We start from the raw sequence: 16020 nt of genomic DNA on the forward strand, positions 1-16020 counted from the left end.
AAAGGGTTCGTTGCTAATACCTGGCTGACCACATTGGAGCTGACCAATATGGGTCTAAGCACCCCTGGGAATAACCCTTTTTAAGGGTCTTGATCAAATGCTGTGTTACTGTTTGGATGCAGTAAACTGCTTATTATTTAGGCATGTTTAGAGCAATTGTGAAAGTACCATTTGGCCTTTGGATTCAATAAAGGAAGTTATGGTTAAACTACTGTTTGGTGGTTTCCCATATTATTAATTTCAAATATTATTAAAATTCCAACAGGGGAACTCCCACCTCTCAGGAGATTGCCCTAAGCACAGAGCTCTGGGGTATTCTGCTCTGGGTGCTCCCTCAATCTTCTGAGGAAGCTGTTCCAGTATGAACCAACTAAAGAGTTATTGAAGCATGGGCACTGGACTCCAGGTCTCCCACCTCCCACGTGGATGCCCTAACACTAGCTTACAGAGTCATATTCTCTCCCCTCTGTCTGGTCTAATGACTATTCCACAATGGATAAATACTTAAATAGTCATTGAGCCATATCAGACCCTGAACAGCAGTGTAATGTTGCCACTATGGTTAATGTTTCAACAGCACTCCAATTATTGACTTTACATTTTTAGATGTATGTTTTATTGCTATAAAAAGTGGGGGGAAATCTTTAATTTCAAAACAATCAACTATTCCTTGAAGACAGGCATTTTAAAAATAATTTTACAGATTGTGCTCTTTGAGTCAAATTCATAAGTACTTCTTTTAAAATGGAATTTTTAAGTCCTTAGTCCATGCGTCTTATCCTGCAATCCTGACTCTCACACGTGGCCCCAGTGAAGTCAGTGCTACCGCACATGTAGACACTGAATTATTGTTTTAAATATGGCAATTAAACTGGTTTATGTTGATATTTTAAGGATCCATGCTACAAATCAATACACTGCTAAATACGATTCATATCTTCTTCCATGACTCTGAATCAAGGAGTGTCTCACTGACTTTAATTAATAAAAATGAGCGTGGAAAAAACATCTAGTCAGCCACATCAGTTCTTAATATAAATACTGTCTGAAACAGATGCAAGAAAAAAAAAAAAAAAGCTTCCAATGGTGTGCTGATCTTAATTTTACTTTTGGATACTGTAACTTTTACTACAGTCCCATTTAATGGACTAATGCCTATGGCATTAATTTTCACTCCACATAAAACCATGAAATGGCTCAGTGATGCATTGGATATATAATATACCAAATTACAAGATGGAGGTTTTTATTTTTCCTGTATTTACTTTTACATAGGGAATAAAAAGTTACTGAAAAACCAGCACAGACTGTATAGCTGTACATACTGAAATACAGCTGATTTCTTTTAAAATTATTCTTATATAGCATTGTTGCAGTGACCATATCCTAGCACCCCTGCATGGGACACTAGTTTTATTACTAAGACCAATGCATTCCTGGAGGTCTTTGACATGTGGTCAATAATACCAAAGCAACCATTGTATCATAAGACATGCAAATTAAAACTAGCTAAGCACAATAAAAAAAACAATTGCTTTTAAGTGACACAAATAGTAGTTCTAGTACAAGCTCCCAAATTGTACCAATACACTTGCAACTTTTTGGACACATCTAGTGGTTAATTAAGGACAACAGTTAGCAGCTAGAGTTCTATCAAGCTCAATTTACACTCAACTGCATTTTTCAAATAAAAAAAATCCTTTCTAGATCAGCTGGATAAAAGGTTTGAAGAACAGCTACTGCATATCTGGAGGTCTCAAAACACTTTACAAACAATTAAGGTCTGCAACACCTCTGAGGTACCCAGTTTACCTCTGCACCTGCTTCTCTTAACAGAGGTAGAGTCTGGTCCTGTGAAGTGCTGAGTTGAGTGCTTGACTTCAATGGAAGCTACAGGTGCTGATCATCAGCACACAGTCAGGTCTATTTTAACAGGAAGTTAAAGGTGCAAGCTGCAAGTCTACTAGTAACCCTGAAAAACACATTAGCTATTTGCAATAAATCTTATTCATAAGCTGAAGCCATGTTCTTTTGTACAATATTACCTCACAGAGACAGATATTGTCTGGTTTCTGAAGGACCTACTACTTGGGGTGAAGCTGTTGATTTAGTGATCTTACCCTTATATAACTGAAATATCTAGATTCCCTGGAACTCCTGGTTCAAATCCCAGTACTGCATTCTGCTAAGATGGATGAATTGAGTCCCATGCACTTTCCTAGTGTCGGAGAAAAACAGAGTTCTCACTATTTGTTTGGGTACAGCTAGTCAGATGCTTTATTAACTCTCACAATTGCACAGAGGGAGAGAGCTAAGCAGGTCTCTCTACAGGTAAACAATTACAGCAAACCTTTATACCTTTCATTACAGACAACAACAAGCAACAGCTGCATTTTGTTTATACATAGGCCATCTTGATATCTTATTTTTCTCACTTGTTTTGACTCTAGCCTACATACAATATTTTCTACACATTATCTACACAAGGTCGCAACAACTTCTCTCACAGTTCTTTCCCACTCGCCTCACACAATCCTCGCTTCTACAAATCTCGCGTTATTAGGATTACAGTTAGCCTGACTCTTGTTAACGAACTGTCATGCATTGCAGTTCCTTCCTGTCAGTTCTTTCTCTGCTTCCACAACCCCCCCTTTTGTACTACTAGTACAACAAACATTTTCAAATCTCTATTTGCATTAAATCTTGGAATTCAGATTCTACATCAGATGCTTCAATCTTAGGGGTTCTGATTGGATGTAACGACAATGCATGTTTAGCATGAACATGAAAGGTATTACTATTATTACGTCCTTTACAACAACAGTAACATAATCCTAAACTAACTAATAGCAACACAAGCAATAACATTCCCATAGCAATATGATGGGGTTGTTGTACAATCTTAGTCATAGAACACAATACATCATACTTAGTACATAAAGTGGATACTCTATAAGCTGTCTGAAAGGCATACTTTTCAACTTGATATATATTTTGAAGCATGTGAATTTGCCCTTGTACTTCAGAGATTTTCTGAATCTCTGGTAACAGTGAAAACAAATTCTGAAATCTATCAGGTACTAAACTAGTCCAATTAAAGGGTATCTGGAACCTAAGGGCTACTTGCAAAACTCTATCTGCAGGCCAGTAAATAATATGATTGCCTGCAGTGGTAGTGAGATTAAAATGCATGTCTTGCAATGTGGTGTCATTAACATACACACAGCTGTCATTAGCTTGAAAAAGTAAGTGTCCTGTCAGGGTAGTTCCTTGTCCCCTACCCTCCCAGCAAACGTAGTCATAAACAGTGACAACTTCTCCTGGCTTCAGTTTACGTATACACTGAAGCTGTGGGGGTTCTAACGGCCAAAATGTCCATTGACTCCCTAACCCCATCCAAATGTCTGGTGTAATCCCAGGAGCACTGACTAAAAATCGATTGGGCATACCAGGTGGTTTAATTTCCCAGATGTCTCGGTGAATTACCCAATCCCACATGCATCCTCCCCATGGACCCGGCAGGATACGGTATGTGGGAGCCCACACCCCCTCAACCGGTCCATATGCTTGGAAGGAGCACTGAGAACGTCCGCACCTCCACCCAGACAGTCTCCAAGTATGTCTCCATGGCCACAGATCAGATGGTACTCCTGATGTGTCTGTAAGGGCAGTGGGCCAAGCCTGATGCTCTAGATCATTCCGAATGGCCATTAGCTGGTCATTCAGGAAATCCTGAATCTCTGAACATGCTAGATCCCACTGCAATGCCTTCCCAGCCTCAGTGATATTCAATACCATCTCTGTCAGCAACTTCTGGGTCATTGAACTAAGGGCGGAGATAACATGTAACTCACCAACTCCAGCCTGTACCTGGGTTAGTTGTGCTCCAGAAACAAGGCCAATGGCCTTCTCTAGTTGGCCCAATTTCTCATCATGTTCTTGGTTCTTAAAAATATTCCAAACTGCTGCTGCACTATTGGCCCCATCCCACAGGGATCCGGTCAAGTCTCTCTTCTTTCTAGAAGAAATAACCCAAGCCCTCTGTTGTGCTAATCTAATGGCAGCCCCCTGTGAGCAGTTTGGGTATGTAGAGGTGATCTGGAAACTGGATAAGGGTAATGAAAATGTAACAGTCCCTAATGTAGTGTTAATCACAGTCCACCGATATCCTAATACATCTCTCTTTGGTGTAGTACTATACCACATCTGTTGGTTGAACACCTTTATATACTTCCGGGAGGCATTAATATTAATGGCATAAGAGGGGGTATATTGCAATAAGGTACAGGTCACATTATCAGTCACTGGAATAATTTCTATGCAGGTAAAATTTCCAGTGGCAGAACAAACTCTTTGGGTATTTGTCTGATTATTCACTAATTGGGTGACCAAATAACAATAAGGGCCTCTCTCATTTAACACAGTACAAATTCCAGGAACAGCCATCATATCTACTTCACTATAGAACCCATCAATTGCAATTATTAATTCTCGGGGTTCGCTGGTAGTGATATCATGTATTTCTACCTCCACTGATCCATTTGTTTTCCATTCAATTGTTCGCTCATACACATTATCCTGAACTCTAAAGAATAATTTCTCTGAACAAAATTTCAGTAAATCACTAAGATGTGAAAGCCTTGGCCAATGGGTTTCATTGGAATATACAGTACAGTTTGTATCTGGGTAAGTTACAGTGGTGGTGGCAGGGGTCAAGGGACTAGTGGGTGTAGTCTTAGTGGTGGCAAGGCGTTTTTGATATTCATCTTCTGAAAGCCAATTAGGAAGGGCAGTGCATCCTGAAGGTACCTGTCCATAAGCACAAAGTCCTGCCCCTGGAAAAAATCCACCCCACCACTCGACCCCGCATTCCCAGGAACGATCCCCACAATTCCCTCCTTGCCAATAAACAATGCTCCGTCTCTTCCACCAGGGCCAGTTCTTAATGTCTCTTGTAGTCAGGAATCCCTGGACTTTGGTGGTTTCAGCAGAGCGAGTGTTTCTTCTTTTCTTCTTCAAAAGCAGTTGTGATTCAACATAGTACAGGGGAGAGGTTACTAGCACTTCACCCTGTACTGGTGTGATTCCTTTAAAAAAATTCAAAGGCATTGTAGATCTGTCAGTGGACAAGGGAGAGGTTACTAGCACTTCACCTTGTCCTCCTTCCCTGCTGTCCAGAAGGCACAGCAGAGCTAGCAGGAGAAATAGGCTGATCATCAGCTGGAGAATCCTCTCCAGGTGGAGGGGTCTTTTTGCAGTGAGAAGCATGGGTCCAGGCAGGTAGTCCTTGGCACTTCACAGCAGTGTTGGTGGTTAACAGGACTTGGAAAGGGCCCTTTCAGCGTGGAGCCAGGGCAGTCTTTCGCTGATGGACCTTTATGTAGACCCAGTCTCCTGGTTCCAGTGAGTGGCAGGGTTGCACAGGATCCTTGGGTAGTGCTTCTTTCACCTGTGTATAAAAAGACTTAACACATTTCATTAGTGCCTGGCAATACTTAAGCATTGTGTCATCCATTAAATGAATGTCCATCTGAGCTAGGGTCAGTGGGGGCGCAGTTGGTAGTCGCATAGGGCACCCTGTCAAAATCTCATGAGGGCTGAGTCCAGTCTTTCGATTGGGAGTGGCCCTCATACTCATTAGTGCCAGAGGAAGGGCATCTGGCCACTTCAAGTTTGTTTCAGCACAAATCTTGGCCAGTTTATTTTTCAGAATTCCATTCTGGCATTCCACTGCCCCGGCAGACTGCGGATGGTGGGGGCAGTGAAGGTTGTGTTGGATCTGCAAAGCTGCACATAACTCTTTTACAATCTGTCCAGTAAAATGAGTTCTACGGTCACTGTTGATACTCACAGGGATGCCAAATCGTGGTACAAAGTCTTTAAGCAGAAGTTTCACAACAGTCCTGGCATCTGCTTTCCTGCAGGGAAAAGCTTCAACCCAACTTGAAAATACATCCACTAAAACCAATACATATTCATAACCACAACATTTAGACAGTTGAATAAAATCAATCTGAATATTTACAAAAGGTCCTCAAGGGGGAGGGTGAGCTGCCTGCCTAACTTTAACAGCTTTACCAATGTTATGCTGCTGACAAATCACACATTGTTGACAGTAGTGATGTGCAATGACTGGGAAACCCAATGTACACCAATCTCGGTTAACTGCAGCAACCATCCCCCCTTTGCTTATGTGTGCCATTCCGTGGTATACACGAGCAAGATAGGGCATTAGCATCTTCGGTGAAGCCAGGCGACTAGCTGGGGCATGCCAAAGATGGTCAGGGTGTAGAATACAGCCATTAGTACTCCAAAAACGTTTTTCAGCTTCTGGTACTGCTTCCTGGATCTTGGCCAGATCCTCAAGGGAGGCTAGTGGAGGCTGCTCAATCAAAGCACAAGTATATTCAGCCTGAGGTGCAGAAAGGGCCGCTGCTTTGGCTGCAGAGTCTGCCAAAGCATTTCCACGGGTAACTTCATCATGAGGGGTCTGGTGGTCATTTAACAACAGCTATAGCTTTGGGCAATAAAAGGGCATCCAGAAGAGCAGATACATACAGACTATTCTTAATAGGACAACCAGTGGATGTAAGAAAACCTCTATACTTCCAGAGCAAACCATAATCATGTACCACTCCAAAAGCATAACGAGAGTCTGTATAAATTGTAACTGCTTGATCCTGAGCTAGAATATAGGCTCGAGTTAAAGCCACAAGTTCGGCCACTTGAGAAGAAAACACAGAAGGAAGAAAAGCACTTTCAATAACAGCATAGGCAGAGCACACAGCATAACCAGCAACCAATTTACCCTTAGAATCTCGCAAGCACGAACCATCCACAAAGTAAATAAGATCAGGATTTTGCAAAGGCACATCTAGCAAATCATCTCTTGGACGGGACAGGACCGACGTTACAGACACACAGTCATGTGGGCCTCCGTCCTCTGGCCAGGCAACAAGGAGGCAGGATTTAGAACGGGGCAACGAGCCAAAGTAATATGAGACAAAGACAACAAGACAAGCTCATATTTTGTAAGACGAGAACTGGATAAATGCTGTGTCTTAGATTTTAACAAGAGTGCAGCCACAGCGTGAGGGACAGCAACAATCAAAGGAGATCCTAAGACAATCGATTCGGATACTTGAACAGCAAGGGCCGCTGCAGCCACAGCACGCAGGCAAGGGGGAAACCCAGCTGCCACAGCGTCTAGGGCAGTACTGTAATAAGCAATGGGACGGTGTTTATCTCCGTGCTTTTGCGTTAATACAGCCAAAGCAAACCCATTACGCTCATGACAGAAAAGAGTAAATGGTTTAGCATAATCAGGAAGTCCCAGGGCCGGTGCACTGGACAGGTTTGCTTGATAGCAACAAAAGCTCATTCAGCCTCTGGAGACCAAGGAAGAGGCTCAGGAGTACCTGACTTAGTCAGATCCTGTAAGGGTTTAATCATTGTTGCATAGCCTAAAATCCACTGTCTACAGTACCCAGTCATGCCAAGAAAAGTACGCATTTGAGAAATAGTACCAGGCCTAGGCATATTTAGAATAGCTGAAATACGAGAATCTGATAAATGACAGGTGCCAGGGGAAATATCATGACCAAGGTAATGAACCCTGGGCTGACACAGCTGTAGTTTTTCCTGGGATGCCTTATGACCCTTAGCAGCTAAAGCAGTCAAAAGAATCAAAGTATCAGCTTTACAAGATTCAAAAGAAAGGGATGCCAGCAAAAGATCATCCACATACTGTATAAGCACTGATTTACCTGGAAAAACCACATCATCCAGATCCTTCTTCAGGATCTGGGAAAACAAGGATGGGGACTCAGTATACCCTTGGGGTAACCGGGTCCAGGTGTACTGGCGTCCTTTATAGGTAAAGGCAAACAGATACTGACTATCAGGGTGAATGGGGATAGAAAGAAAGCTGAACAAAGGTCCACAACAGTAAAGTGGGTGGCTGAAGGGGGAATACAAGAAAGAATTGTAGCTGGATTTGGAACCACGGGAAAAGAAGGCAAAACAACAGCATTAATCGCGCAGAGATCTTGAACAAACCGATAGGTGTTCTTTCCTGGCTTCTTTACAGGAAAGATAAGAGTATTACAAGAACTGGTGGTGGCAACAATAATACCCTGCTGTAATAAAGACTCCATTACTGGGCCTATACCTTCCTCTGCCTCAGGACGCAGAGGGTATTGTGGAACCCTTGGCAAAGCTTTAGAAGGATCAACAAAAATCTTAACCGACGCAGTCCGAATCTGTCCCACTTCATTTGCATGCCGAGACCAGAGATGGGGGGGAACTTGTGACAACAAATGCACAAGGTCAGGGCTAAGAGTTGTTGGTAATTTAGCTGGCTCCTCTATGTGGAGTGTAGCCAACACTAGATTAGTATTCTCATCAGGAACTTGTAAGAATACGCCATCTGGTGTACAATAGATAGTACAGCCTAATTTACACAAAAGATCCCTTCCCAGCAAATTCACAGGAGAGGAGGGGCTGAGCAAAAATGCATGCTTGTTAGCAAGGGGCCCTAGTGAAACCACAAGGGGTTTTGTGACAGGATGCGAAACAGGTTGATTTGAAATGCCAACGGCATTTACAGACAAAGTTGACAAAGGAACAGAGGGAAACTCCGAGGATCTTAGAGCAGATCTACTAGCTCCAGTATCCACAAGACAAGTAACAGATTGTCCTGCCATTTCACAATTTACATAGAGACCTTCTTGATTAATGGGAATTAAAGGATTCATGATGTAGTTACGTTCCCTCAGGCTGTCCTACTAAGAGGTAGTTTGTGGGGTAAAAGTAGACGCTTCAGAATTTGGGAAAGGAGGTGGAGGGTTCTGAGATAATCGGGCTGGGCACGCATTTCTCCACTGTCCTTCTTGGCCACAAGAGTAGCATGCAGTGTATCTGGACTGGGCAGGATACGAGGGACCTTTCCCTCTTCCTCGCCCGCGACCTCGTTCTCGTTCTCCCTTCATTCCCCCACGGCCCTGGTTTTGATAAGTTTCTAATTGCAAGGCCAAAAGTTTTGTTTCAGTATTCTCTTTCTTCTGCTCTATGCAAGCTGTACAATGATTGGCGACTGTCACCAATTCAGAAAGGGGTTTAGTTTGCCAGCCAATACAAATAGTTCTTAACTGCTGCTGAATCTTTGGTAAGAGTCCCTGAACAAAAGCAGCCCCTACTGCCTCTCTGGCATTTTCAGCTGGCTGAGCAATTCCCGAATGTTGTTCAAAAACCTTAGTCAGTCTATCTAGATAATCAGCAGGGGACTCTCCTTTATTCTGTTTACAGTAGGTAATCTTTGTCCAATCTGTCTTCTTAGGGCAGACTTCCGTAATAGAATTTAAGAGACGGTCCCTAGCCTCTCTTAAATCACGGTCAATTCCAGGGTCAGCATCTGGCCAAGCTGCCTGTCTGGTAAGCCGTTGTCGAACTTCGGCTGGCATAATCATCCGTAAGAGTTGATTAATGTCTGCCCAAGATGGATTATAACACTGAACCACCGTCCGGAGCTCGTCTCTAAATTTTTCTGGCTCCTCCTTAACATTGGGAAATTCCTTCACCAAGTTTCTCAAATCTCCTGGTGACCACGGGGCATGCACTGTAACCAACTGTCCTGCAGTCCCGGGCAGTTCTCCTAAAGGAGCCTGGAGTGTCTGTGTTACGCTTCTAGTAAAGTAATGGGTACCCTCCTCAGCAGGACCAGAGTCAGGAGAGCTACTGGGAAGATCAGAATCATCCCTTTGTGGTGAAGAGGAGGGTTCTCTCACAGGAGAAGAAAGAACAATTTGTGTAGCTGATACATGCGGTGGTGAAGCTGACACTGCCGGGTGAGGTTCGTTAGCATGCACAACCGGCAGGGGGGGAGGAGGAGGCGGCGGCACGGGCTGCTGCTGCTGAATGTTACTGAAAAAATCTACAATGGCCTCAGCAGTTTCCTCTTCACGGTCAGCCTTAACTAATTGGGGATAAAGAGGAGCCGAAGGAATTGCTCGAGCAGGAAGACAGCTGGGTGCCTTACATTTAAGTTGTAAATTGTGTACTTGGGCTTTTAATTTTTCCTGGGAGTCCTTTAGACTCCGCACCCGAGACTCGTGGAGTCTCTTTGTTGCTTCCTCCCACCAACAGACAAATTGCTCCCACTGCCTATTAGAGGCTTTTGGCGAAGCCAAGGTTTCTCTGAGATATGTAAGTTTATCTAAATTGAAGGTACCTTCTAGTGGGCATTGTTTAGATGGATTTGCACGCGTGTAAAGATTCCAATTATCTAAATACCTGCAGGTTGTTGGACCGTAATGTACATACATGAAATAAGCTGGGGTACCCTTAGGGGGTGAAAGGGAATGCTTAGACTGCCCCCCACCCATTTTCCAATCACACACACAGGGAGGAGGATGCCCTGTCCGCGCTAGCGGCACATAAACTAAGGATCTCTCCCTACAGGGTATTCACACAGGAGAGACTAACGAGGATGGCCACGACCCTCCTACACCTCCCTTCAGCAAAGAGCGTCGGCTAGTCTCAGAGAGACGGCGCCGCTTACTCTGTTGCATCCAGTGAGATGATCAGACTGTCAGTGGCTCACACGGAGAGGAAAAGGGGAGGGAAGATGGGTTCACACACTCCTAGACCCAGGTAGCCTCCTCGCCGGACGATGCCAGGCCAAGTTAGCTTACCGTGGGTCGGATCTCCTAAAAGATCCTCTAGTTACCGGGCTTGCGTTAGAGTAGTTCTGGTCACGAGCCAAAAGACTTCGCAGAGTACTCTGGGCGTCTTCCGGTAACACTCAATTCACACTGGTGTACACACACACACACACACACACACACACCAAGGCCTTATTCCAGGTACTATTCCCAAGTACCTCCAGGTACTATTCCCAAGTACCTCGATGCATCACTCGAGGCGGTAAAAACCCCTCCTGAGGCGGTAACAACCCCTCAACACCGGTGCATACCTATGCACCTCGCATATGCATACAGGGGGCGGCAAACAATTCCCCTAAGCCGCTCAGCATCTGACCTTGCTGCACAGTCAATAAGTTCGGATGGCGTGAGCCCAACAGGGACAGACGGCCCCACAGACAGTCCTCCTCCGACACCCCAATAGAGATTTCAAAAGGTCTCTTACCTCTATTGTGGCGCCATGGGGTTCGAAGGGGAACGATCCGTAGCAGCTGCCGGTGCTTCTGTGGGCGTTGCCATCCCGGACGAGCCCCCAAATTGTCGGAGAAAAACAGAGTTCTCACTATTCGTTTGGGTACAGCAAGTCAGATGCTTTATTAACTCTCACAATTGCACAGAGGGAGAGAGCTAAGCAGGTCTCTCTACAGGTAAACAATTACAGCAAACCTTTATACCTTTCATTACAGACAATAACAAGCAACAGCTGCATTTTGTTTATACATAGGCCATCTTGATATCTTATTTCTCACTTGTTTTGACTCTAGCCTACATACAATATTTTCTACACATTATCTACACAAGGTCGCAACAACTTCTCACACAGTTCTTTCCCACTCGCTTCACACAATCCTCGCTTCTACAAATCTCGCGTTATTAGGATTACAGTTAGCCTGACTCTTGTTAACAAACTGTCATGCATTGCAGTTCCTTCTTGTCAGTTCTTTCTCTGCTTCCACACTAGGTTGGGGAGGGATTTCAGATTAGACCTTACAAAAAGCAGTTGTGAATTTTGTTGAACTGTGGATGTCCACAATAAGTGTTTTCATTTGGGTTCCATTCCAGAAACTTTGGTTAACAGAAAGCCTGGTTTATCCTTATAAGTTATTAGTTAACATACAAGCCTTAGGCCTGGTCTACACTAGGAGGTTATGTCGAATTTAGCAGCGTTAAATCGAATTAACCCTGCACCCGTCCACACAACGAAGCTATTTAGTTCGACATAGAGGTCTCTTAAATTCGACTTCTGTACTCCTCCCCAACGAGGGGAGTAGCGCTAAATTCGACATGGCCATGTCGAATTAGGCTAGGTGTGGATGGAAATCGACGGTAATAGCTCCGGGAGCTATCCCACAGTGCACCACTCTGTTGACACTCTGGACAGCAGTCCGAGCTCGGGTGCTATGACCAGCCACACAGGAAATGCCCCGGGAAAATTTGAATTCCTTTTCCTGTCTGGCCAGTTTGAATCTCACTTCCTGTTTGGACATCGTGGCGAGCTCAGCAGCACTGGCAACGATGCAGAGCTCTCCAGCAGAGGTGACCATGCAATCTCAGAATAGAAAGAGGGCCCCAGCCTGGACTGATCGGGAAGTCTTGGATCTAATTGCTGTGTGGGGCGAGGAGTCCGTGCTTTTGGAGCTGCGATCGAAAAGACGGAATTCAAAGATCTACGAGATCTCAAAAGCCATGACAGAGAGAGGATACAGCCGGGATGCAACGCAGTGCCGCGTGAAAATCAAGGAGCTGAGACAAGGGTACCAGAAGACCAAAGAGGCAAACGGACGCTCCAGATCCCAGCCCCAGACATGCCGTTTCTACGAGGCACTGCATTCCATCCTAGGTGCGGCCGCCACCACTACCCCACCACTGACCGTGGACTCTGACGATGGGATATTGTCGACGACCGCTTCCTCGGAGATGTTAGCGGACGGGGAAGATGAGGAAAGAGATGAGGAGGACGAGGCAGTCGACAGCGCTTACAACACTGATTTCCCAGACAGCCAGGATCTCTTCATCACCCTCACAGAGATCCCCTACCAACCGTCCCCAGGCGTTAACCCTGACCCAGAATCAGGGGAAGGATCAGTCGGTAAGTGTTTTAAACATATAAACATTTATTTTGAACAGAACATTCATATTAACAGTGGGTTTTTCATGATTTGTTTGCCCTAGGTGCTTAACGTTTCAGTCCTTGGCAGTGCAACTACTGCAAAAAAAATCTAACAATGTCCGGTTTATCATGATTGGTTTGCCCTAGGCGCTCTACTGTTTAGTCCTTGCCAGTGCAGCTACAGTAAAATTTGGTCTATATGTCCGGGGATAGAGCTAAAATCCTCATGGGACATCTCCATGAAGCTCTCCTGGAGGTAATTGGAAAGCCTTTGCATGAGGTTCCTTGGGAGAGCGGCCTTATTGTGTCCTCCGTAGTAGGAAACGTTTCCGCGCCAGGAGATCATCAAGTACTCCGGGATCATTGCCTTGCAGAGCAGGGCGGCATACGGCCCTGGTCTTTGCAGGCTTTCCCGAAGCATCCGTTCTTTCTTGGTCTCTGAAATCCTCAGAGTGATGTCGCTCATGGTGACCTGCTTTGAATTAGGTAGGGGAATGTTAGTATTGGGACTGCTTGCCTGTTCCTTTACAGAACTGTAACCGGGGGTTTACAGCCACGCAGTGGAGGCGGGAGAGGGGCAGCATACAGGGATCTTTCCCTGGGACAGCCGCGAGGGGGTGGGACAGGGGCAGAGTTCATGCTTGCCGGATTGCTGGCAGCAGGAACTGGCCAACGCTAGGAGCATTGCTTTGACCATGAAAGGAGGCCAGTGCTATTATTAAAGTTTTAAGCAGCCACAAGTCTACGGCTTACCATGTCGGCCTGCTACCCAAATTCCGCTGTCCTGCCCTACTTCTCTGATCTGCACTGCAAGACCCCAGGCACTGAATGCGAAGGCCGATAATTCGACCTTGTCCTGAGTGCGCATGTGATAGGTGCTGTGCATGTTCTTTGTTCACAACAAAATTTATCTTTCTGAGGAATTCACCCCCTTTTTCCCATCCCACAGCTGCGACTGTCTCCCGACCTACCCTGGCATCACACTCCCAGAGGCTGGCGCAGAGTAGGCGTAGAAAGAAAAGGACATGGGACGACATGTTCTCAGAACTTATGGGCTGCTCCCGAGCCGAGGCAGCCCAGCAGACCCAGTGGAGGGAGAACATGTCCCAAATCCATCGAGCACACATTGAACAGGAGGAGAGGTGGCGGCAGGAAGACCAGCAGGCGACTCAAACGCTGCTTGGACTAATGAGGGCGCAAACAGACACGCTCCGGCACCTTGTGGATGTTCTGCAGGACCCGAGGCAGGAGGACAGAGCCCCGCTGCAGTCTCTCTCTAACCGCCCTCCCCCGCCACAAAGTCCCATACCCCCCTCACCAAAAGTACCAAGAAGGAGGGGCGGCAGAGTCCGTGAAAACTCTCACTCCACCCCTGCAGACTGCTCAAGGAGCAGAAGGCTGTCATTCCCCAAAATTTGATAAGTCCTTTCCTTCCTGCCTCACCCAAGCCCCCGTCCCAGTTTCATCCCCTAACTGTGTAGTTGCTAATAAAAAATATGTTCCTGTTAATTACTGTTTCCATCATGTTCTTTTTGAGGAGAGTCTGTTTGAAGGGGGGGGAAGGGGGTTGGTAATTGGACAGGACAGTCACCTTTACCAGGGTACAGACGCAGGGGCAGGTTCAGCAGCAGGGCACACACACATTGCAGTCACTAGGCACCCTGGTTAGTCTGGGAGGTGGTTTTCATGTTGTGTGTGGGGGGGCGCGCGCTATGTGACTTTGTGGCGGGGGAGGGCGGTTAGAGATCTTATGCAGCCGTCCTTATCCTGGATCACAGAGCCACGCAGCAGGGGGTCTGTAACCGTCCTCCCCCTGCCACAAAGTCACATAGCCCCCACACACACACAGTCCCGAACAGGAGGGGTGGCAGGCTCCGTTGAAACAACCAGTCCACCAGTGCGGAGCCTGTCATTCCTTGAGTTTAGAAGCGTCCTTTGCATCACTACACTACACCCGCTCCCCACCACAGTCTGCGTCCCAGTTTCAACACTTTACCGCGAAAACAGTAATAAAGACAACTGTGTTCATTAACAAATTTCCAGTGATTTTATTTTTAAATGTGTGTTGGAAGGGGGGGGGGTGTATGTAACTGGAGAGGATAGTGAACATTCACTGGGTAAAGAAACGGGGGCAGGTTCAGCTTCTCTGTAAACAAACTTAATAGTCACAGGTTACCCTGCTCACTCAGGAACCTAGCTTTCAAAGCCTCCCGGATGCACAGCGCGTCCCGCTGGGCTCTTCTAATCGCACAGCTGTCTGGCTGGGCGTAATCAGCAGCCAGGCTATTTGCCTCAACCTCCCACCCCGCCATAAAGGTCTCCCCCTTGCTCTCACAGAGATTGTGAAGCACACAGCAAGCTGCAATAACAATGGGGATATTGGTTTCGCTGAGATCACAGCGAGTCAGTAAGCTTCTCCATCTCCCCTTGAGACGTCCAAAAGCACACTCCTCCACCATTCTGCACTTGCTCAGCCGGTAGTTGAACAGTTCTTTTTCAGTGTCCAGGGCGCCTGTATAGGGCTTCATGAGCCAGGGCATTAGTGGGTAGGCTGGGTCCCCGAGGATGACTATAGGCATCTCCACATCCCCAACAGTTATTTTGTGGTCCGGGAAGTAAATACCTTCCTGCAGCCGTCTAAACAGACCAGAGTTCCTGAAAACACAAGCATCATGAACCTTGCCCGGCCATCCGACGTTGATGTTGGTAAAACGTCCCCTATGGTCCACCAGTGCTTGCAGCACCATTGAAAGGTAGCCCTTTCGGTTAATGTACTGACTGGCTTGGTGGTCCGGTCCCAGGATAGGGATGTGAGTTCCATCTATAGCCCCACTGCAGTTTGGGAATCCCATTGCGGCGAAGCCATCTATGATGACCTGCACGCTTCCCAGGGTCACTACCTTTGACAGCAGTACCTCAACGATTGCGTTGGCTACTTGCATCACAACAACCCCCACGGTAGATTTGCCCACGCCAAAGTGGTTCGCGACTGACCGGTAGCTGTCTGGCGTTGCAAGCTTCCAGAGGGCTATGGCCACTCGATTCTGGACACTCAGGGCTGCTCACATCCGGGTGTCCTTGCGCTTCAGGGCAGGGGACAGCAACTCACAAAGTTCCATGAAAGTTCCCTTCCGCATGCGAAAGTTTCGCAGCCACTGTGATTCATCCCAGACCTGCAGCACTATGCGGTCCCACCAGTCCGTGCTTGTT

The sequence above is a fragment of the Terrapene carolina genome, unplaced genomic scaffold (assembly GCF_002925995.2).
Source record: "Terrapene carolina triunguis isolate 2854851 unplaced genomic scaffold, T_m_triunguis-2.0 Scaffold42, whole genome shotgun sequence".
NCBI lineage: Eukaryota > Metazoa > Chordata > Testudines > Emydidae > Terrapene > Terrapene triunguis.